A 24,343-nucleotide genomic window follows, 5' to 3' on the forward strand; every position below is an offset into this window, starting at 1 on the left:
CCTTCAGAAATTACCTGAAGTCCCTACTCTTCAAAGAAAATCTAGCCAATCACTAATCCCTCGACTCAACCCTTTCTTGACCTCTGAAGGTCCCGCACTCGCCTGCTCTCCCTACCCATCCAAGCTCTTCTGCTAACCCTGCACCCTACTTGTAACCCTTGGTTGCATCCCATGTGTACAGTGGTGCTTTGCTTCCCAGCGAAGTTCACACTTTATAAATCCCATACATATAAAAGTACTCCTGCAGAGGTTGGCGGGTGATTTTCATTTGCGTTGACAGCTCTCTGGAACAGAGTCCCCCACCCATTTACTACAAGCCGATTCCATGTTACAATTCAGAAAGCTCCTGCAGACTTGGCTTTCCAACCTCTTTCTCAATGGGGAACCGTATATCCCCTTTTTTACCTCCTGAAGACTTGGGTTTTCAACCTTTCTTGCTAACCTTCACTCACCAATATGGACCTCGACCCCGCCTCTCTTTCAACCTGAAGCCCAACATTCTTGCTGAACTTAATTCTCCAATATGGACCTGGATCCCTTTGCTCGGTCCATCCACCTTATCTCCCCTGCTGCGCACCCCATTTCCTGCTCCTCTCGCCTCTTGGTCATTTTTAGGCAGAATTATATGCAGTACCCTTTGGGAACACCACACACAATTAAGACTACAAGTGACAGTACAAATTCACCTTCGGTACAAGCCCGTACTACACAGTTAAAGTGGTAGCTGTGGCTGAGCAGCCAGACTTATCTCAAGAGTAAGTGAGCAGTATCAAATAGTTACACAAAGGACAGCAATTACTATGATTCAGGCAAACACAGGTTTAAGGTAAATGAGTATACATTTATTTCACTATTCAGTTGTATAACATTTCACTATTCTAAGCAGTTTAAAAATCACACTCTTAATACACCACACAACTTCCCTTAAATTCCAGACAAGCTAAGGTCACAAAATGAAGTGGGAGCAAAATGGCACTCCAGCAATTTAAAAGCGAGGGAAAGACAGAAGTTAACAGAAATTGGATCACACCAACAAGTGAGTACTCAGGGCAATCAAACAAGAGAGACTACAAGGTTAAAATCAGATAGAAAAGGCTTAGGGCTAAAGTCAATGGTTCAAAAGGCTTTTGATCAAGATAATACAATTGAGTGTAGTTCGCGGTAAAGTTCGTGGCACAGTTTCCGGACGAGGTTGGTTGATAGAAAAGTTAATTCAAAGAGAAGAGAAGGACAAGCCCTCAGATTGGAGAAAGATCTCATACACTTTCACCGCGGCTGAACAAAACGGACAACCAGATTTGCACAGTACCTTAAAACAGAGAGGGAGCTGTTGCAGAAGTCCCTGGTAGTTCCTGCAGGCTCACGGTTCCTGAAGCGACTGTCACACTGATCAGAAGTAGGAAGATTGGAGGGTCCTGCACTACCCAGGGAAGAAACCAGCAGCAGAGCAAAGCAACAAATAAAAGGTGCGCTCCTTAAAACCCAAGCAAGGTCCGACCTTCCTGGCTATCCGACCCACTGCAGCTCTGTACAGCGAATTCGACCAGAGGAGGGGCCCTGGCTTGCAGTTTGGGTGAACTGGTTGGTCCCACCAGCTCAACGGAAGAAGTTTCCTAGAGGTTCTTCTCTGGCGTCAGATTCTGAAGATTCGGACCTGCAGCAGGGCTTCATCGGGTGGTTCAGTCGTGGTAGGGGTCCTCTTCCGTCAGTTCCTCGTAGGTTCTTTGGTTCCAGTGGTGACTCTGCTCTTCCAGTCCCAGAGACCTGCTTTTTTATGCAGTTTTCCCCCATTTATACAGCCTGGCTATCAATCACACAGCAGGGTGGCTGGCCTGACAAGGCCAGTCCCCTTAGCCAATCAGAAAGGAGTGCGACTTGGGTTACCAAGGGAACCCAGGGCAGGGGTCCTACAACCTCTGCCTCACATCCTGCCTACCCAGACTCTCAGGCGCCTAGAGGAGGGCTTCTGTGTGGAAGCCCGCGAAAAGGCGATGAACAAAGGGACCAAACCTGGTTTGGCACGCAGAGTAAAACACGAGAAAGACATTTACAAAAAGAAATGGCGAATAAACCCAGCCGGAACCGTAATAAAACCTATATGGTCAAGCGGGTTTATGTTTGAGGATAATATAATAGCCGAAAACAATACCATGGTTATTTAAGATAACCACGGTATGAAAAATAAGGTAGATACCACTGCCACCAGCCAAGTCTTAGTGTAAAGGGAGCGAAACAATGCTCCAAGAGACACAGACAAAAAGGGATAAGAATTAACCCTTTCCAATACTCCATGGAAGATGGGGTGTACTGGGTCTGTGGTAAAAGTGACTAAATAAAGTTAATGGCAACTTTATCTTTCCTGGGGGATAGGAGTCAGCCCCAAGAAATGGAGTCGGTGAGAAGTCTAAAAGACAACCCTGTGTCACTGCACTGAAGGTGCTGTGTAACACACATGGAAGAATATGGTGGCATGGAGTAGGTGAGTCTCCAGTGACCAAGATCAAACAAAAAGTAGAAATACACATAGCAAAACACATGTAAGAGTGGGAAAAAAGGCTCACACTCTTACCAGGTGAGAAAAATAAATCCTAGAAATCCAGCAAAGTTGCTGAGGGAATCATTAGGTAAGGGAAATCAGCCATTTATCAGAATTCTCCCTAACAGTCATCCAATCACCAGCCAAACAATCCTCTTTGTGGTGTGTGCTACACGAGCAATTACCACAGGTATGTGGGAGCATTGGTCATGCCGGTCTACAAGGAATGCAGACTGATTGAAACACAGTTCAGATGGGTAATGGGGTCTCCTGCTCCGGAGAACTATTTTTTATTTTGATTTATTTGTATACTTATAGAGAGCTGAAAGCCCGCAGGCATCAGGGCGCATAACATAAATTATACAAATGACAAACCAAATAGAGAACACAATCACAAGAAACTAAGCACAACACCAAAGCAAATTCTTAACAATCAAAACAGTAACATGGTTGAAAACCATGATGAGCCGATAAATACACGGTGAAGCTAAGGTTGAAAACAAAACTGTTACTAAAACTACAACAATTAGCTGATTAATTCAAAACAATTCTAAGGGTAGTGGAGGAGCATATATGCTGTGAGAATGAAATTCTGTTCAAATACACTGTTAAGCTGTTAGAGCCAGATCCCACAATGATGCAGTCAGTATTGTCAGTAGGACACCACTTAGCAATTTGAGTTCTCCGGAGGACTTTTAGGTCTTGCATTCTTACACAGTTAGGACCCAATGTGGAATTAAGCCAAGCCAGAATTTTGTTTTTCAGGGCTTCCCTGGATTCAAATTGGTTTGGCTTGGCAACATTAGTGATGATAAAGTTTCTCGAGTCCAGGGCATAACTCCTAAGACTGGGGTCCACAATACTAGCCATTTTAGATTTCCTTTGTCGGATGTCCTTGCAAGATGGAAAGGCAACCAAAGAAACTGACTTAGTAGCCGGCATGGTGACCTCTCGTGATGTATTATCCCCCGACCAACAGTAGGAGTGACGATCTATGCCTGAGAGGACTCACCTACGCGACAACACTCTATAGGGTCTGTTTGACAGCCCTTCTGATGGCCCTTCTGAGGAGGGAAAGTTTGTGAGAAATGTGCAAATGATGTGTAATCCAAAGGCGTGGCCAGGATTGTCTAATAAGTGGCACCTGAAGCTAAGGTCGCTGTGCCCACTGCAGTGACATTAACACCTGTAAATTCTCACACTACGCTGCTGAGTGGGCATTTACAGGTTCTGGGTGGACCTTGCCCGCTCAGGCCCTACCCTAGCTACACCTCTGGTGTAATCTACAATTTGCAAGTTCTAATTACAGGCGAGCAAACTCAACTTGACATCTTTTGTGGTCGCACATGAAGTTCCTTTGAGTTATATAATATCAACACTCATCACAAAGTAACAAGGCATAATGGCACTTTGGCTGTACAGTATGTAAATGGTCAATGAAACTATTTTCTGGAAAGATGGCACTCTGTTCTGTTCTGGTAAGTTGAGCAGGGCAGTTCTTTCAAGGCTGGCGAGATGAATCCAAAGAAGAGATTTCAGCAAGTATGAACAGTCCACGCTGATGCGTTCCCTTTCTCAACTCACTTGCATTGCACCAAGACAGCTAGGCCTGATCCAAGCAGCCACATGGGCCAGCCAGAGTCAGGACTAGAACTCTAGTAGCCCAAACAATATCAGGTCACTGAGTGCAATCAGAGTGCTGGGACTTGCTCTCCAGGACCTGGGAGCTCTTTCCCTCACACCACAGAATATCTGGCCCCAGAACCCCTCCATCCCTCATGAATGTTTGACAGGGGTGTCCAGCAAGCACGAGCTCTTCCTCCCCTCAAGACTCACTTTAGCTGCACTGGACATCTGGCAGCCTGGGCAACATCAGGTCGCCCAGAGCAATCAGAGCTCCGGGGCTTTCTCTCCAGCACACCGGGGAGCTCTTTCCTTTACACCTCAAAATATCTGACCCTGGGGACCATGTCCACCTGCTGCCTGAGGCTACCTCTGACCGGGGCTCTTTCGATGTGCGCAGGATGACCACGAGCCTGCATCGGATTGCAAAGTTACGTGAGTGAAGGCAATGATAAATGTGAGTGGAGGAAATGTTACAAGTGCCCTGCAACGGGCGAGCCTTCAAGGATTTGCAAACTTCAACTCATATGGCTAACGCCGGAGCGGTTGAAAGACAGAGAGAGACAAGCCTATAAATGGTTCTGCTGACAGTGAGCAGATAAAAAGTGAATCTAACATAACATGTCAGATAACACAAGGGTCAGATAGCTCAGCGTGTAGAGTACTCGCTTTGACATCCGTGCTGATGCAGGTTCAAATCCCGGCAGAGCCAAACTCAGCCTTTCATTTTTTCGAGGTCGATAAATGAGCACCACACACTGTGGGTAAAAATAAGCAGCGCTCAGATGCCTGAGGGTTCGAAGCGCTATATTAATGCGAGTTATTATTATTATCAAGATATAAGCTAGCAGTAAGAGACATTAAGCACCACCCAATGCAGATTAGGTGTGTAATGGAGTCTCATAAGTCAATGAGCGCGACCTTGCCGTGTAGGAGAGCCCTTCAAAGAAGACCCATGCACATGGGGAACACAGGCTAGGAATCGGCAGACACAAACAGCAATTGTTTCTCTGCTATTCTTCTCTTGTCAGTACCTGCATGTTTCCAACAGTCCTCGCATGTCTCAGCAAGAGCCTGTTACTTTCACTTTCACTAGCAGAGTATAGGCACATAATAATAATTTGCATTTACATAGCGCTACGAACCCTAAGGTTGCTGTTTATTATTACCCACAGTGGGTGGTGCTCATTTATCAACCTCAAAATGATGAAAGGCTAAATTTGGCCCTCCCAGGATTTGTACCTGCGTCAGCAGGCTCTGCACTTAAGTCAAAGCGAGCGCTCTACTCACTGTGCTATCTGACCAGCTACTTGTCGGTTCGATGCAGGTACGGTGCAATTGGTATGCGTGATGTGTTTGAAAATATTTTACCTAATTGAGGAGTGACAGAATTTATTTAACCTAAAAACGAACATTACTTTTAACTTTTTCAACTTTTTGACCCCCGCAACCCCTCCTTACCCCTACCTACCCTAATTTATACCCTTACCCACACCCAACCTATTATGCACCATACATATACCACATTACCTACCATTTTCGGTCAAATAAATTCGGTCACTTCTCCTTAGGTAAAATTGTATTCTGTCATTTCTACCAAAACCTTGGGCAGTAGCCAGTACCTGCACAGATTTAGGGTACCTGGCAAAGGTGTTGCTTGCACCCTGAAGAACTGGGATCAAAGCGAGGAAGACCAGCTTGGTTGAGCTCCTGTTCATCTGTAGAGCTCGCCCGGGTTCTTCTCCACTCCGGCATCCCTCCCCACCAGTAGCGGGCTATGGCTCCAGTTTCAAGGAAAGGTCTGCAAGAAGAATGGTAGGAAGAGGCAATAGCTTGGCGATGTGCAGAGCAGTAATGAACTAATTAAAGGGTAACAAGACCATAATCAATAGGCTTTGCTGCATTAGCCTGCTTGGCGCCTCGACCACCCGCACGCGCAGCTCCCATTGGCAGATAACAGGCCCCGCGGGCAGCGGCAGGTTTCAGGCTGAGTAGAAATGAGCGCGCTTTCTGAAGACAGGAGATTGCAAACAAAGAGAGGCAATTGACAGGACGCGCCAGGGAGTGGATCACCTTTCCATTCGTTTCAGCAGCGCGGTAGCTGGGGCTGGCAGTCATTTGGAAGGGTTTCGGAGTTCGCACCTTACTTCAGCACAGCTGCGCTTGACCTCTTTTAATTCCTGCAGGCTGTGTGGTCTGAATGGGTATGGCTTCTTCTGTGGCTGAAGACATATATTGGAGTTTGGCTGAGTGTTTTTATTGTGCGCATAGATTTTCTGACTGCTTTTTGTCTGTTGCTGACATTGCCATATTTCAGCTTCTGAATGTAGCCCTTAGTGTGCAACCACCTCATCTACATTGCATTCGGACCCATGCCATGCTTTAGAGCTTGCGCCAGCTCTGGCATTTTCGTGTTGCATGCTGGGACTTATAGACGGATAACATTATTTTTAATAAATACAATTTCAGGTGCAGAATGGATGCCTGTGCAAAACAGGGATAGTGCTGCATCACAACAATCACACAGCCTTTACTGTGAAATGGCACAACTTACTGCCAACCGAGCCGCTGAAAGGATTTAATCTAAATATGTCGCCTTCTCTCCTAGCTGGGACCCAATGAGACATGCCCGTCCGAAACAAAACGCAGCGCTTGTGCGAGGTGAGGGATGACCCCACTGCAAGTTGACGAACAGCACAGCAGCGTTGGGTAAATGGACTTAGTGAGCATATGCTTGAAGGACAACAATTGTTTTGACTAGCAGAAAATGAGCAGAACAAGTCCACGTGTGGAAAGTGTCATAACTAAAGCAACACACAGTACTCACATGGACACGGCCTGTGTAACCCGAGCATTACTGGTTATTTAGAGTTGCACTCACACTGCACAGACTAAATGGACATGAGCCCAGCTCACCCGAGCCCTTTCGGAAAGGCACCAGTGGCTTCTCCAGGAATCAAATTTAGGGGGGGGGGCACCTATAAAAAGGAAATTTGTGCGTTTTCCCCAAATTGACGTGGGCAAAGTAGTTCAGAATACGAGTCATTACCAGGCCCGTCTAGAGAAAAACTAGAGGACGAGTTTGACTCTAGGAGCATTGGGGAAGTGATTGGTAAAGTATACCATGAAATGAGAGCTCAGAAAGAAGTAAAGGGGAAGAGAAAAAATGACCGTCTCAAGAGCACTCAGTTGTATGACACGGATGAAGCCTCATGTAGTAGACATAAGGAGGTGTCTTTAGACTGACTGACTCTAAATAGAGATGACGAAGAGAGAAGTTGCATAAGGTGGGCACAAGAAATGTCAGAAAAAGAAAGGGAAGCCTTCCATGGGGAAGATAGAGATAACACATGTGTTTCTGAGGGATGCTTTTCCATGGATAAGGAAGTAAGGTGGTTGGATTTAAACACACCTGTATCTAAGGTATCAGAGCCATTGACACAGTCAGTTTGGCCTAGAGGGCAACCCCATGATGAGAGGGGGGTGTCACTGCCTTATGTAAGCATGTTAAGATCATTGCCAGGTAGAAGGTGATGTGGGAATATTGTCCCTGCGGTGGATAGACAAATGATGAGAGATGAGAATTTCCCTTGCTAGAGAAAGGAGGAACGAGACCACAATATATGCCATGGCCTCAAATGGATAGAGATAATCTAAAATGTAAACTCCCGAGTTTAATTTCCGGAGCTAGGAAATGGATACATGAATTAGAGAAAATGATGGGAGGAAACATGTTGGCTATAGGGGACATTAAAGGTCTTTTAATCACCATACTTGGGGAGAGAGCTGATGATGTGTGGACAAGGGCAATTTACCCTGGTGTGACTATAGTCAACACTGCTCACGATTGAGCACCATTTAATAACTGTAGGGCGGCAGTCTGGAAAATGCTTTGAGTACTGTATTGAGACACATCCGATATGGGAGCTATAATGATGAAAAAGATGAAGGAAGGAGATGATCCATTGGTTTATATTAAAGATTTTCAGGAAACTTGGGCTTTGGAAACACGCTAATCTTGGGGAAAATCTATACAAGTATTCTATCATATATTATTCCAAGGGCTGCCAGAGCCAGTACAGAAGAAGCTCAAGAAGTTAGTGGGGATAGAAGGCAAACCGTGGTCGGAAATTCAGCTGACCATTGCGCATTACTTCAGACTCTTGCAAGAAAAGAATCACAAAAAAAAAGATTGAAGGGGCAATGTTGACCAGCGTAGACTGATTGAACTCACAGCAGACAGTGAACATGTCGCAGGGAAACACTCAAAGACAGTTTGATCAAAATAATAGTGGATATACTCCAGGAGGAACGGATTTCGAGGATGAGGTTGGCAAGGTTATCAAGGGAATTGGCAGAATAATCAGGGAAGCTTTCAGAATAACCAAGGTGGGATTCAAAATATGCAGAATGGTAATCAGTATAAGAAAAATGGGCAGGTTGGGAGGGCCACCGCCAATATGTTGGACGTGTGGAATGACAGGGCATTTAACTTGCACTGTAGAAGTCAAGGGATGGTGCATATTGGCCAGTTTTCAAGAGGGAGGATGTCAAATCCACCTGTATATTCGCAGCAGAATGGAGGTGGATGTGCGCTGAATCAAACAGTGCAGCAGCAAGCGCCATGAGTACAGCAAGGCTTGCAACCACAGAAGGTTGCAGTTAATCTACCACAAGGACAGTCCCAGCAACCGCCTATGCAGCTTCAGCAAACTACACACACAGGTCAGTTAATGACTCCTGGAATAGGGGGATGTCACTGACAATGGAGGGAATCCTTTCATAAGTAATGGGATGAGGCTGTATCCGCAATCGGACAGCTCACAGACTTGCCTGAAAAGCACTTGTTTACCACAGGGGTACTGTGAGTCCCCATTGATTTTCAATAGAGTCCTTCAGATGGACTTAAGCAATATTGCTTTGGAAAGCATTGTGTTGCAATATGTAAATGACATTTTAGTTTGCAGCACCTCAGAGGAAGAGTGCAGATGCGATTCTGTCCAGCCGATGATTATACTTGCTGACAAAGGATATATAAAGTTGACAAAGAAAAGTTGCAATATTGTCAACAAGAAATGTTGTACATAGGCCAATTGATTTCGCATGAAGGGAAAAAAGTTACTTCGAAAAGAGCTGAGGCTATTTTAAAAACAGCCAAGCCACACACGATAAAAGACATACAGAGATTTTTGGGGTTATGTAACTACATCAGAGCATGGGTTTTTGACTACAGCTCATATGTAAGGCCCCTATTGCAGGCTCTAAAGAAAGCACATGCAACGCAAGAAAAAAATCATGTAGACTGAGGAAATGGAAGAAGGGTTTGATGAATTGAAAAAAGCAATTTGAACGGCTCCAGTCTTAGGGATTCCCAATTGTGCTGAGGAATTCTTCTTGTTTTCACATCCAGATGGCACTGTTATGACAGCAGTCCTTACAGAGAGAACCACGTTGGGGTACAAGCCCCTTGAATATTATAGTGGAATCTTAGACCCAGTGATGAGAGGTCATTTTCCGTGCGAACAAAGTTTAGCAGCCGCCACGTTCATCATAGAGAAGGCTGCAAGCATAGTAATGGGAAGTTCCATGACGTTATTTGTTGAGCATGCACTATTTGCCATTTTAGAAAAACCAAAAAGCACATTGACTTCTCAAAGGGCTTCTTCCTATGAGGTAGTCATATTAAATCCAGCAGTCAAAATAGTTTGATGTAAAATAGTGAATCCTGCCATGTTTATAGCTGAGCCAATGACGGAGGGAGAACCTGTACACGAAAGCGCGAACTATGAAGAGTTCTGTGATGAGCTCCCCAGAACAAAGGAGAACGCATTAGCAGGAGGAGAGATTGTTTTTATTGACGGTTCTTCAAGGATCGATCAAAATGACGGACAGAGATATACAGGTGCCGCTATGGTAAAGCACACGGCTAATGGGGAATTTCGGGTGCTTATTAGTACTCAATTGCCATCTCATTATTCAGCACAGGCTTGCGAATTATTGGTGTTGATACTCGCGATTGAGAATCACACAGACCAGGAAGTTTCAGTGTACAGCAACTCCGCCTATGTGATGTCAACGGTGCATGCAGGGCTAGCACGTTGGAAAAGGAGGGGCTACCTCTGAGCGGATGCCAGGCCAGTGCAGCACACCACCTTATTGGCTGGGCTCATTTGGGCACTACAAATCCCAGTAGGTATTGCAGTTGTTAAATAAGCAGCCCATACCAAAGGGGCAGATTTTGTCTCATGTGGAAATCAAGCAGCAGACGCTGAGGCCAAGCGTATAGCGATTACAGATAAAGAGATGAAGAATGTTGAGACTTGTGATGTGAATGGAAAAATGATTATTATGATGACTTTATTATAAAACGCAGTTAGTGGAGGTCCAGGGCGAAGCACCTCAAGAGGAAAAATATTTGTGGACGTGAAGAGGGTGTACTTTAAACCCCTCTGAAGCATTGTGGCGACAGGACAGCACTGGTAAACCGGGGATGCCTATAGCCTTATTAAGGGTGGCGCTGGAGCAGCTACACTACCCCGCGCATACAACTAGGGAGAATCTCGCTGCAACTATTGCTAAGGAATGGTGTGTGTCAAATTTAATGGAGCATGTTGCATTTTCTATGGTGAACTGTATTGTGTGTCAACAATTCATGGCTGGGCATACACTGTGCACAGTTAGGGGAGTCATTCTGAGACCTAATGGCCCTTTTCAGCACTTGCATATCGACTATGTCAACATGATACAAGTATGTAAGGAATACAGATACCTGATCGTAGTAGTGTGTCCCTTCTCAAGGTGGATAGAAGCAGGTCCATGTACACACCCAGACTCTACCTGTGCAGCAAAACTCTTCCTAAATGGGGACTATGTGAAGTTATGAGGTCAGATAATGGTCCTCACTTTGTGAATCAGATATTTGAACAGATCAGCTTGCTGCTTGGTATAAAGCAAAAGTTTTCTTCAGTTTATCATCCACAAGGGAATGGAATCTGTGAGAGGCTCAACAGCTTTCATAAAGAAAGAATAGCCAAGTTGAAGCTTACCTTGAAGAAAGGGTGGTTGCATTGCCTACCACTGGCATTATATGCTTTAAGGAACCAACCGGGTTCTGACCACCATCTCACGCTCCACGAAATAGTGATGGAGAGACGAATGAGGACACCTCTAAAGCCTTCATCCAGAGTTAGAAGTTATGCTCAGCCAACTGCAGAACTATTAGGATTGGAATTACGTGATTATTTGAACTGTATGACTTCCAGTATTTCTGTCATTTCAGGACAGCTGCAGAGACAAGGGTGTAGAGCAGTACAGAACACAGAAGGAGATGCTTTGACAGACCAATCTCAAAAACGTTGTGTTACCCAACTATTCCCAGAAGATGTGGTTTTAATCCGCAACCATGTAAGAAAAAAGTGGGACAAACCCCGTTTTTACGGTACCTTCATTGTGGAAGACAAGATGGTCATATCTACGCACTCAAAAATTCTCAGAGCACAGTACAAATTCAAGGCCAAACTTCAAAGCACTAATTGACCCTGGACCATTGAGGTGATGATGGATTGATATATTAATTGGTGGAAAGCTAGTGTTAAGATGACCACACTAGCACCTGAATGTTCAGTCTGCATGCTGCTAGGTGTAGGTGGAAAAGTACTGACGGGTTTAGAAGCCAACCAATCATAAAGGACCGCACAATTAAGGGTCCTATAGTTTGTGTAACCAATGGAACATTGTGTATTTAGTGACGTTCACAGTGGCCATTTTGACGGGAGGGCTTAGTTGCCCCACCTGATGTTAAGCACCCTATCACTTTACGTCATGGTTCTATACTAATATGGAACTTATGCTTAGATATTCACTTAGAGCTATCACTTTCCTCAATAGGTTTTGTAGTTTGCCACGTAGGTAGTGACCGGGCCAACACGTCACTGGTGACGATTTTATATTATATAACCTCAGTTTCTACAAAAATGAGTCGAGTAAGAGGATCGAGCGAATGGTAATGTTCATTGTACTCCCTGTTTTAGACCTTTGATCTTAAAACAGACTCCCTTTTGCCAAACTACCTGAGTCGAATGGATTATTGATGTATGAATAGAATCTGCATCCCCATCCATCTCCAGGGTATTGCTGCTCATCTTAAAGGGCTGGACAACCCAGTTCAAGTGCCTAATGGCTCTCATTGAAATGCTCTGTTGACAGAGAGCAATGTGGTAGCCCCTCTGCTGCCCGCAGCTCTTTGGGACATTGTCCTGGCAGTGGGACACCTGTCCTGTTTGGAAAGGGTAAGGTGTCCTGTTGTCAGGACAATGAGTGTGCTGAGCAGGAATTTGCTCTGCATACATTGTCCTCCCAGTTGGACACCTTTCCCGTTGGGCACCCTCATTGAGGTGCCTAACGGGGGAGAGGTGTCCCACTGACAAATATCCTGGTCTTTCCCACCCTGAACCCACCCCCGCTTGATACACAACTATAGGGAGGCCAAGGGAGGCACAGGATTTCAGTGGAGGGGCTGCCCCCCACCCCCTGGAACCACCCAAGCGACGCCACTGGAAGGCATAGCTGTCCTCCTGATTGAGACACAGTATAAGCGTCTACAGGCGTCCCCTCCCACGTTCTCTGGAGTGATTTTGACACACAGGCTTTAGAGGACACATCATGGTTTAAGGTTGTGGGGTATGTTATCCAGTGTGCAGGAATTTAAAGGCCCACTACTCGTGTCTGCCTGTCTATTGTGTGGTCAGTGTACTTTCTCATCATTACTCTGGACTTTCCGCTGATGCATTATCTTGTGTTTGGTGTTGTGATGTCTGGAGCCTGTGGTGCTTCTCCATGGCAGTCATATCAAAGGGGTTGAGAGATTGTGGTGTTTCCCAATGTCAGACATATCAGAGGACTTAGGAGCACGTGGGGCCTCCCAATGTCAGTCCTATCAGAGGGGTTGGGAGTCTGTGGGGCTTTCCAATGGCAGTCATATCAGAGGGGTTGAAAACATGTAGGACCTCCCATTGCCAGTCACATCAGAGTAGTTGGGTGCCTGCGGGTCCTCCCGCTATCAGTCATATGAGAGGGGTTAGGAGCCTGTGGGGGCCTCCCATTGTCAGTCATAAAAGAGAGGTTAAGATCCTGTGTGCCCTGCCAATGTCAGTCATATCAGAGGGGTTGGGATCCTGTGTGGCCTTTCAATGTTAGTCATATCAGAGCAGTTGAGAGTCGGTGGGGGCCTCCTACTGTCAGTCATATCAGAGGGGTTAGAATCCTATGTGGCTTCCCAATGTCAGATGACATATCAGAGGACTTAGGAGCCAGTGTGGTCTCCCGATGTCAGTCATATCAGAGGGGTTGGGCACTTGTGGGGCCTCTTAATGTCAGTCGTATCAGAGGGCTTGTAGTCTGTTGGGCCTCCCACTGTCAGTCACATCAAAGGGGTATTTGTAATGCCCCTATACAACAAAAGGTGTTTCAAGGTACCATATGACAAAAAAGGGGGGAGAGGGGCAAACAAGGGAGAAATATACAATAACGATCCTACTTGGCCTTATGACATTCGTAACGTGCAAGTGTAGAACAAGAAGTGCAAGTGGGATGGTGGAAGTGCCGGTCTGCGCAGAAACAAGTGCTACGGTAGGAACTGAAAGGGTGAAGAGGCGAGGAGCAAGTGCTAAGGGGAAGCCAGCAGGCAAGTGCCAGTGAATGCAGGTAAGTTTAGGAAAAGTGGACTGGGAGGGCTGGGGGCCTGTAGCCCTGTAGTACTCAGGGGCAGCCACTCAATGAGACAGAAGAAGGTGGTAGCAGGTGAGCGGGAGAAGAGTGAAGGCGGAGTAGAAAAGGGGGGTCTTGAGGACCTTCCAGAACTTACGGAGATCCAGCTCAAGCCAGAGAGGGGCAGGGAGACCATTCCAGAAGGAAGCTCCTGCGGAGGAGGGACATCCTCCCCCCATTCTTTGTTTACAGAAGTGTCTGATTCGCAGAGAGTTCGAGCTAGCAGACTGAAGAGCTCTAGCTGGGAGGTATTTAGGGATAGAGAGTTGAGTGTAGCAGGGTCACAGGTCCCAGAAAGCATTGTGGATGATATAGAGGGTCTTGAATCTGATCCTAGCAGCAACCGGGAGCCAGTGGAGAGAAATTAGGACTGGAGAAGTGTGGTCCTGAGCTTGAGACCAAGAATAATTCTTGCAGTCCTGTTCTAGATTAGTTGAAGGGGAAGAAGGGAGGAAGAAGGAAGATTGTGGAAGAGGCTGTTAAGGTTGTCAAGCCTAGTGATGACCAGAGCTCTGGAGACATTGAGTTTCTGGGGGAAGGTAAGGAAAGGGAGAATAGCTTGGAGGAGGTGCAGCTGATAGTGGGCCTTCTTGGCAAGGTCCGGGATGTGAGGAGAGTAGGAGAGAGGAATCTAAGATGCCACCAATGTGTTTTTGCCTCACAAGAGGGTGAGGGGAGGGGACACATAGAGGGTGGTCAGAACGAGGGAAGGTGGGATCTCAGGTCCCAATAAGAAGGATCTCAGTCTTACTGCCATTAAGGCAGAGACCATATCAGAAGGGTTTTAAGCCTGCAGGGCCTTCCAATGACAGTTTTAATAGAGGTGTTGAGAGCCTTGGGGCCTCTCAATGTCAGTCATATCAGAGGGATGGAGAGCCTGCTGGACCTCCCGTTGTCAGTCTTACTAGAGGTGGTTGAAGTCTATGGGGCCTCTCAATGCCAGTTGTATCAGAGGCTTTGGTAACCTGTGGAGCCCACCCCCCACCCCCAAAGTACCTGCCTGTCCATGGTTCGCAGATGTTGCATAAGAGTGAAGATATCATTTCAGGGAGGGAATACGGTGTCCCTGACATGTGCAGGCCAAGCTGCGGTCTAAATGTCCGGCATTGGTGAGGTGTGCAGTCCATTCTCATCACAAGATTACCCATTCTGTATGGGCTGCTGAGTGAGCATTATCTCTGATCGACTTAAGGATTGACCATACTTGCTCATCACAGCTTCTATTGTGTACTATCATGATTTGGGTATTTGTATTGTGTATTTATTTATGGACTGGGGGCCACTATGCACAGAAATCCCTTACAAAGTAGTCAGGTGCAGAGAGTGGAGGGAGTCTTTGCTATGGTGCCTTCACAAAATCAGAGCATTGATTCATTGAGAGAGGTAGTCCGGTGATTGAGAACATGCACCAGGGACAGGAAAAAGACACAACACAGGGTTATTTTCATTGAAAAAAAAAGATGCTTGCAGTTACATACTTGCAAAATACAGGAGTAGTCCTGAGTGCTGTCTACCTGAGTGGTGGGATAGGCTGTTAATTTAGATAGCATGGTAGGAGCCACAAGGGCATGTATAACAGCTGTTATATCTTGCTCTCCCACTAATACTTGTTCAAGCGTGGTGATACCTTTGGGTTTGGGCTCTACACAAATGCAATAAACAAAATAAATAAAAATTCCTTACATTGCTAGTAAGAAGTGGTAAGGGTTCTTTCACAATAGAATCACACCGTATCACACTGTATGCCTTAGATGCTTAACAATTAGAAGTTAGATAGGAGGTGGGGAAGGCCTGTCAGCATATGCAATATCAACTGCAGCATCAAGGAATCCTGAAGAGTGAATACAATGTTACTATAGTTTGCATGTCAACTGAAAATTATCAGAATGCATTCATAATATAGGTGTGGCTTCAATGCCTGTAAAGAATTGTATTGAAATGATGGTGGCTGGCATCTCAGCTGTCGCACAGTAGGAAAAAAAAATGCTTTTTTGTTTTGCATAGTGATTAAGGCTGCCCATCTTGTCTTCCCTCCCTTTACTCATCCTTTTAACCATATGTTGAAGTCTCTTTGTTTGGTGAGACCATAATGGCAGTCCTACATGTAGGTGTAGATGAAGGGCAGCTCTACTGTCCAAAGACAAGATGCATCTCTTTAGTAGACCTTACTTGGCCTGCTCAAAACCTGCTCAACATCTCTAAATTCCAACCTCACCTAACCCTTCTACTTACCAAACCCCTGATCAAGGCAGTATCCATTGCATCACCAACTATTGTGATGATGTGCTCCTAGACCTTCAACTCTAGCCCTTCTAATAGCTCAAAAAACTGCTGAACAGCATAACTCACATGCTCCACAACCCCAAACAGTCCTCACATACCTTAACGTCTACCAAGAAGCAACCATGTTCATATTTCTGACACATGAGTTCAAACACACATGTACATTACTCTCCTGCCATCACTCCAGATGGTTGTTTCTTAAATTAAAAGATTGCCATTTTAATTCTGATGTACACTGATGTGGAACCTATGGGTATTATTTTATTTGAAATTCTAATTTGTCATATACAAATACATTCACTTGTGTTATATAATGTGTATTAAACACTAGATTCACCAAACAGGGGAAACCTCAACCGTACAATAGAGATACTGTGCTCAGTAGCTTTACAGGCTGAGAAGCATATTATAGAAAGAAGGCATGTGCATGAAAGCATTTTTTTTTCCTACTGTGCGACAGCTGAGATGCCAGCCACCATCATTTCAATACAATTCTTTACAGGCATTGAAGCCACACCTATATTATGAATGCATTCTGATAATTTTCAGTTGACATGCAAACTATAGTAACATTGTATTCACTCTTCAGGATTCCTTGATGCTGCAGTTGATATTGCATATGCTGACAGGCCTTCCCCACCTCCTATCTAACTTCTAATTGTTAAGCATCTAAGGCATACAGTGTGATACGGCATGTGATAAGTGCACAGCAGGATGACAGGACGAGGGTCAACATCAAGCTAACAATAAAGTTCTTAATGTCAGGGTTTTAGTGAAGCATGAAGCCATAAACTTCACACAGAGAGCGTACATCTTGGCAACTGCATAATGCAGTCAGACCTATTACATTGAAAATTAGCGAACACATGAATAGCCTGTAGCATGCTATGATATCTTAGTTTTGTGTTTAAAGTAACAACAGTGCCATCTAATTCTCATCTGCCCTGCATCAACTTCCTCATGGAACAGTTTTGTGAGAGTGGAGCAGGAGGTCAAAAGTAAATGAATCCAATAGTTACATCAGATATAGTGTCAATAGGAAATCATAACGGTATAAGGAGTGAACAAGTGTGTAGCTTGTGTGTGCATTTCTCCTGTAGCCAAAAGTAATATTTTCTGGTAAATGTAATATAAAATATGCTACTGTTATTAGGGAAACACATTTGAATGAATGGTTTGGGAATTGAATGGGTTATGGACAATGGTATCTAATCAACTCCCAGTAAAAATTATTTGGATTTAAAGAAAACACACTTATTTAACATCTGTGCATATTGCTATATCATCTGCAATACAATGGTGTTGCAGAAAGAATTAACAAAGTCATAAAAGTAGGTGTAAAGCTGGAACAGGTTGTAAATGTGTCTACAGCTCCTCTTGAACTGCAGGTTTTGCAGCACCTCTGGTGCATATGATTAGTAATCTAATTCACCAAATGGTATGAAAAATTCAAAATCTAAGACCACACATACATTTAATTATATACCTTACAAAATCGTTAAGTTACATAACCCTTGGTGTGTCAAGTTCATGAATCCAAAACAAGTCAGACCTAAAGCATTTGTTATCATGATCCAAGTCTAGATGGTCTTATTCAGAGGCATTGCTGGGGGGGGTGGAGGGGGCTTAGGGGGCTATAGCCCCAGGTCTTTTGGTTGTAGCCCCGGATAAAATCTCAGGGTCTACAACCAAAAGGCTAGCTAGCCTGCTACATCTGAAATTGTTTTTGATGAAGTCAAAGGTGTTTTGCTTTACAGGGTCATATGTTATTCCTAGATAATTTGAATGTAAGAGATTGATAAGTACGGTGGCTTAAGTTCCGAAGAATGAAATATAAGGTGTTATCCACATGCCCTGGTATCAGTTTGGAAAGAATTTACCAAGAGATTACATGCAAATGTTGAATGGTGCATGCGAGACATTGCTCCATTTTGAGGGCAAGAGTTCTTAATGACAAACAGTAACAAACCCACATTGTATTCCTTGTCTTCCCTTTGGTAACATGGGCCAAGCCCAAGGTTTATCCATGAAACAAATGAGAGTTGGAATCAGTTCAAAACAAGAAAGTTCAGTAAAAGATATCGCTACTTAAACCAGTTATTACGTTAGCCAATTTTATTATCTATTTGGCATAGAAAAAATAGAAAAAGAAACAAAATAAATGGAAGCCTATAACAAAACATCTTCAACTGTTCCAATGAAGACAATGGGATCATGGTGAAAATGAGTTTCTATGGGGATGCAATGTTAATCACACTTATGGGAGAAACAACCAGGGATTCTAGCCCCAATACCGATCACCTGGCATAGGCCGTCCAAAGACTCATAGGGCTTTACCCGGTGAGGCAATGGCCCAAGCTGGCGACTGAGCACAGCACCCAAGCAAGTTAGAGTGAGGCTTGAGATAGGCTCAGTCTGACAATCTACATACTAACACAGTTGAAAGGAGTGCCTGAGGTGTTCATATTGCAAACCACTGTTTCTCTGAACCAAAACCTTTGCCCTCCCATAACACTCAGTACATAGTTTATGGTAATGAGTGGAGTCTCCAAACTGCCTCCTTCCTACCTCTGTCAATTCACAGATCCTTGCGTACAATCCTAGTCACTCTAAGACTACTACAGTGGTGATTTAGTGCAGTATAAAAAAGTATATTAACATTACATAATATCACTGGAGAAAATGTATCTATTTGTGAGAACGGGTGGCATCATCTTATAGAGGCAATGTGAGAAAGTTAAATGGAACCTGTCTGCAATAGGATAGGCTATTATTAGGAGTAGAGAGAGAACACCAGGTTGGACAATCTTTTGCATTTGTGTCCATGACTTCTACTGCTCTGTGAAGACTTTCAGGCCTTTGTGAAAGCTGCATATGCCATGTTCTGATCTGCTGTATGTAGCTCCAGGTTTGCTGCCCATCAAGGTTTCTGACTGCTCCCTGCCTAAACACGCAGAGATTCCACCTTGCGGTATACAATACGCCTAAGTACTGAACCACCGACACATGGCAATTGAAGATCCCTCCCAACAGACATCAAACATCAGTACACTGCACCTCTACAATCCATTTACATACCACACCCTAGGCCAATGCATCCTAGCACCATTGGCAGAAAAGGCTACCCTTTAACCATACATGCCTCTATGTTCTCAACTTAAAACACGTATAAACTGAGCTGCACACAGAGCTCAGGGTACTACCGCTCTGCACTTATCAGCACAACCGCAAAGCTATCGTTCATTGTGCTCTCTTTCCTCATTAGCCACATCCACCATCCTCTATTTCACATTTGTAAAAGATGTAAGTTGAGCTACTTGTTTATGCATAGATGAGTCGGTGCCCCTTCTAGGCACTTGCTATGTCCCACTTGAACTGCTTTTAGCTGGTGCACAGGTCTATCACAGACACCTAATGAGTTCCTTGGAGAAGCCTTCTCAGCACAGCAGGAAGGGCTCCAGTCAGTTTCTATCTCACTGTTCTCTTCACCAATCCTGGGCAAGAAGGAGATAGACCTCTCGGAGCCAGCAACTTCCAGGGAGAGCTGCAACCGAAATAGGCAGCAGTTGCTAAAAAACAGGTGTTCAGGCAAACTCTTCCTGATCATCCCAAAATCCCAACTATTTCACTGAGCAGTTCCACGCATAGTCCTCTTTTAGTCCATTCAAAGCTATTGTCCACCCACCTGTTACCTCATTCATTGCTTAGAGGCTACAGTGTTTGCTATACCCTCCTCTCCACATGACAGGGGCCTTCATATACCTAAAATGATGTCCTTTCATCCCTGATGAGCCCAACCCCCTCCCTCCGGCAGCCGGTGTTGGGCTTAAGCTGTAGAAGGAAGGTCTCTCTAGGCCCCACCTCACAGGGAGTTGACCCTTGGTGCCTCAAGCCTGGCACAGTTTCTCCGAGGGAGCGCACATGTTCTTCATCTAATGGCCATAACTCTTTGATTGCTCTAACCCTCCTCCAAAGAGACTGGAAATAGGCTGTGCCAACCCTGGTACATTAAATGTGGGGTTGCCCCATCAGGGCAGCAGCTCTATCCTAATCATGGCAAGGCATGACTGGCGATATCTTTTAGGCAGAGTGGAAGATTTTAGTACTCTAGAATCTAATAGACGTTAATGTGATTCCACGTAATGTGTTATCACTGTGAATGCCATAACTCTTTTGAGCATGGAGTGTGTAGCTGCTACCACCAGGAAAACAATTATTTGTCATTATTCTCCAGTTTGTTAAAGTGTGGTCCCAGTTTCCTCTGGGTTCTTGAGGCTTCAGGGGGGCTGTCTCATACAACACTAACAGCGCATGCCAGGAAGGAAGAAATGCCACCTCGTGTGAGTTAATTTGATTTAGCAGTGTTTTTGCATCTGGGCATGTAGGCAGTAGACAAATAAAGGAATACACAAGTCAAGAGAGAAGCAATGTGGAAAGGTGCTCGAAAGAGTGGGAGAGCGACAGGAACTTCTTTCTGTTCTCTTTGTTCCTTAACCCAGATGTTGGGTAAATCAACAGCAAAGAGCCAGAGGAGCAAAGGGATCTAATTGGTGGAAGGGCCTAATCGGGTCTGCGAGATAGCGTGGAGACAGTACATGTTGCATCGAATGTGGCAATGAACTGGAAATCAATGAAGGGAACTCTGAAGAGGATTTACATGATCTCTTTTTATGGATGCCTTGAAGGCATTGGCTATGCTAGGCAGAGTGGCCCACAGAAAGGGGTCCTAGCATAACCCGGTTGATAATTAATTAGGAATTCGACCACTTGTTGTACATTTTCTGGAAGAAACGGCAAGAGGCGACCTAGTTGGCAAATCAGAAAAGGTGCATTTCTGCAGATGGTGCTAATTTGATTGTGGAGGCTCATCTCGGCCTCCGAGTACACCCCTACATGTTTTACACAATGGCAAAGGGAACTACCTAGGCACAAAAACGGGGGGGAGTAGCTTGTCTGTCAGAGTTTCACAGTATATGACTTGGTTCTATTAAGGACGTGGGTCTTGGACCCGCTCAGTTGGTGTTTACTATTTTTCATGCAGATTTGGTCTTGTTCCAATCCATGAAAGAAAGAAGCAAAGGTATCTTGGCCACCCTTGACATGAAAAAAAAAATCAGTGCATCATCAGCGTATGATTGATATTTGAAGCGAAATAAGGTCAAAAGATCCAATGGGGGCGTAAGTCTTGGGAAGACAGCTCAGGGGCAACGTGCTCACCTTGGAAGCAAGACGACACGGAGCAACACAGGTCCGATCCCCGGGTCCTCACTTAGAAACCTCTGGGTATTAAGCGTGTTATAAATAACCTATCATAAGTAAATATTAAATAGTAAAGGGTATAAGGAGGAACCCTGAAGTACGCCATAACTTACTGCAACTGATGACGATCTAAACGGATCCAGTTCAAGCCTCTGGTGTAGATTAAGTAAGAAGGAGTGACACCAGTTCAACGGACACTTACAAAATCCCCAAAGTATTTAAGTCTGTCCACTATGAGGTTATGATCGAGTACGTTGAAGGTTTCTGACAAGTCCAATATAACCAGCAGGCTAAGCGATCAGTCATTGTTTGTTGCCAGCAAGTTGTCCCAAACAGACAGCAGTGCTATTTTGTTTCCTTGTTTGGGGCATAAAACTGACTGGTATATGTCCAGGATATTAGAATTCGCTAGTTGATTTTGCAGCTGAGCTTCAACCACATTTTCTAAAATATTTGCCAGCAGTGGGGCGAAAATGATTTGGATTGGTCGGGTTCAGGTTTGGTTTCTTTACTGTGGGGATGAGAATACTGGGTTTAAGGGAATTAGGGGCAAATCTTGCAGAAAGCGATGCAATATGGAGCTTAGTAACAATAGGAACAAGCTCCCACACATGGTCCTTACTAGCCACGGCAGGAGTCACCTCGATAGCACAGTTAGTGGCTCGAGAATTGTTTTTCATAACTTAACCATCTCCCCGATAAAGTCCTTCTCAAAGACACTAAATTGAGAGGAAACCTTAGGATTCCTGAAATAGGTGAACAAATATTCGAAAACAAATGTTTCCTAAATCCTTTCTTTAAAAGAAATTATAAGATACTTCCCAACTTTCCTGTGATGCACAAACTGCTCTAGAAATACATGTGGGCTTGTGAAGGTTCTGAATGTTTTCAATTAGCACCCGAGAGATCTCATCATTGGGCCTTTGATCCAATCAGGATCCTCAGAAGCCGGACTATACTTCATGGTATGGCTCACGTTCTAATCCTCCTGAGAAGCGGGAGGACACCATTGTCCCTCCTAGGATGCAAGACTTTGCTTAGCCATGCCCTCTGACAAGACCACCTCACCACTTCCATGTCCCCAACATACTCCCATCACCATTCGAACGCCAGCCCCACTTAACTGGGGCTGCTCCATCCGTCGCCGGCTCCAGAACAACTTGCTGTACCGCCCTTCATCTCCACAGCAATTGCCACCATGAAAAAAGAGAAGAGGCTAGATGTAGTTCCCTTCGTCGTATGTCCACGGCAGCCATTTTGTGTTGTAGGTGTTTTTAAAGTTGAGAAACAGCAACCATGTCATTAAGCAACTTAAAAAAAAAAACTTTCAGCACCCCACAGTGCATGTCGAGGTGCTAATAGCTATAAACACCTCTGTGGATGTTATTATCTGTCAGCTAAAGGTGATGCATTTTGCTCATAAGATATCTGGCCTATCATATTGTAAGGTTCATATTAGAACAGAACTGAGGTAATTCTTGCCATTCTATAAACATATATTGGATGCAAAGAAACAGAGAGTTTCATTTTTCATCTTGTAAAATAGTTGATTAAACTGATGCTTCCAGCCCGCTGTCTTTATCTCTCTTTATTGCACAGGGTGTGTGTTTCCAAGGATGGCTGGCTGCATGGGTGTATGTCCAAGGAATGACCTCTCTTTAACAACACATTTACAATGTTTCCACCACAGGATCTGAAGAGAGTCTTTTAAAGGCAGGTGCTGACCTCTGGGCATAATGAGGTCCAAGCAGTGACCTTTAAAGCGAGTTGCAGACACGTTAAGAGGCATAATACCATGTGCTTTAAAAAGGTCGAGGAGTTTGCCACTATTCTGTTCAGCAGGAAGATCTAACCAACAGTTAAATTCCCCTAGAATTAAAAATGGTCTGTTTACTATACTCCAGGTGGAGAGAAATTCTGAAAACCTAGGGAAGAATTCAATATCAGTGCCCGGAAAGAGACAACAAAGTGCAATTCTAATTATGAAATGGCCATCCTTGTATTGTAAAGTTGCAGAACATGGCCTCCAAGCCATTTAATGATGGCTGAGAAGGGCTCAGCGTAATCATAAAATGTTTCCCATACGTGATTGCTAAGCCAGTCGATGAGTATTTCTACTGTTAATGATATGCATAGCAGAGCCAAGGGGACAATCAGCTAGAGGGTTGCTAGACACCGCTCGGATACTCAGGTTTCACTAATAAATAAATAAATAACGTGTCAATGGCATCATCACGAAACTAGCATTGCTAACAGTTGGCCTCGTGTGAATCGGGCGCATGCAAGCTCACGATGACCCGGAAAAGGGGCACCAGCAATAGAAACAGCCATGTATTGGAATCTTGGTATAGTAAAGTAATGTACAGCGGTCTTCAATAGCGCCTTTCTGCTAATATTGTTGGCTTCACTGAGCATGGCTCTGTAAGAAAGATGGGCAGGCTGTGTTTGTCAGAGAGCAGGAAGGCAGAGGCAAAAATATGTGGTGCTGGTGGGTGCATGTGGGAAGCACCCATTGCCTCTGTGCCGCTATGAACATCTCTGTTGTTTGTGGTTGATACCAACCGGACAGGTTCGCCATACGGGCAGCCTTCAGATTCTGGCGTGCAAACATTAACAGCAGCATTTGATTTGATCTTAGTGAGAGTGTTTGGGTTTGGGTAAACCATTGCTTAATGCCAATAGCTGCTCTCTCGACTCACCGAGAGAGGTAGAAATATTTTTAGAAAACATGAGAAGTTAAAAAGGGAAGGGCAATTAAATCACCCTGAGATGGAACAGTGAGGTAAACTGGCGCGTCAAACTCCGCTTCATGCCCTAACAGGCTTTGCGTGTGTGCTCCGCGCCTAACAGACTCTTTTAGACCCTGTAGGCATCAGG

The 24,343-nt window shown here is 44.7% G+C and overlaps 1 protein-coding gene across 4 annotated transcripts in view; it reads right to left on the reverse strand.

The window, feature by feature from the left end:
• The window catches only part of TNR (tenascin R), a 2,098,594-nt gene that overhangs the window by 1,142,307 nt on the left and 931,944 nt on the right, over nucleotides 1-24,343 (reverse strand). Inside the window, exon 1 of one of the 4 annotated variants that reach the window (XM_069641144.1) lies at nucleotides 5,801-5,825. The exons of the other annotated variants lie outside the window; for them this stretch is intronic. The gene's annotated coding sequence lies outside the window, so the exon portion shown is untranslated. Of the gene's footprint in view, nucleotides 1-5,800; nucleotides 5,826-24,343 lie in introns of those variants that run through there. 4 annotated transcript variants of the gene reach the window in all.

Source organism: Ambystoma mexicanum, chromosome 1q, assembly GCF_040938575.1.
Source record: "Ambystoma mexicanum isolate Mex_15411 chromosome 1q, UKY_AmexF1_1, whole genome shotgun sequence".
NCBI lineage: Eukaryota > Metazoa > Chordata > Amphibia > Caudata > Ambystomatidae > Ambystoma > Ambystoma mexicanum.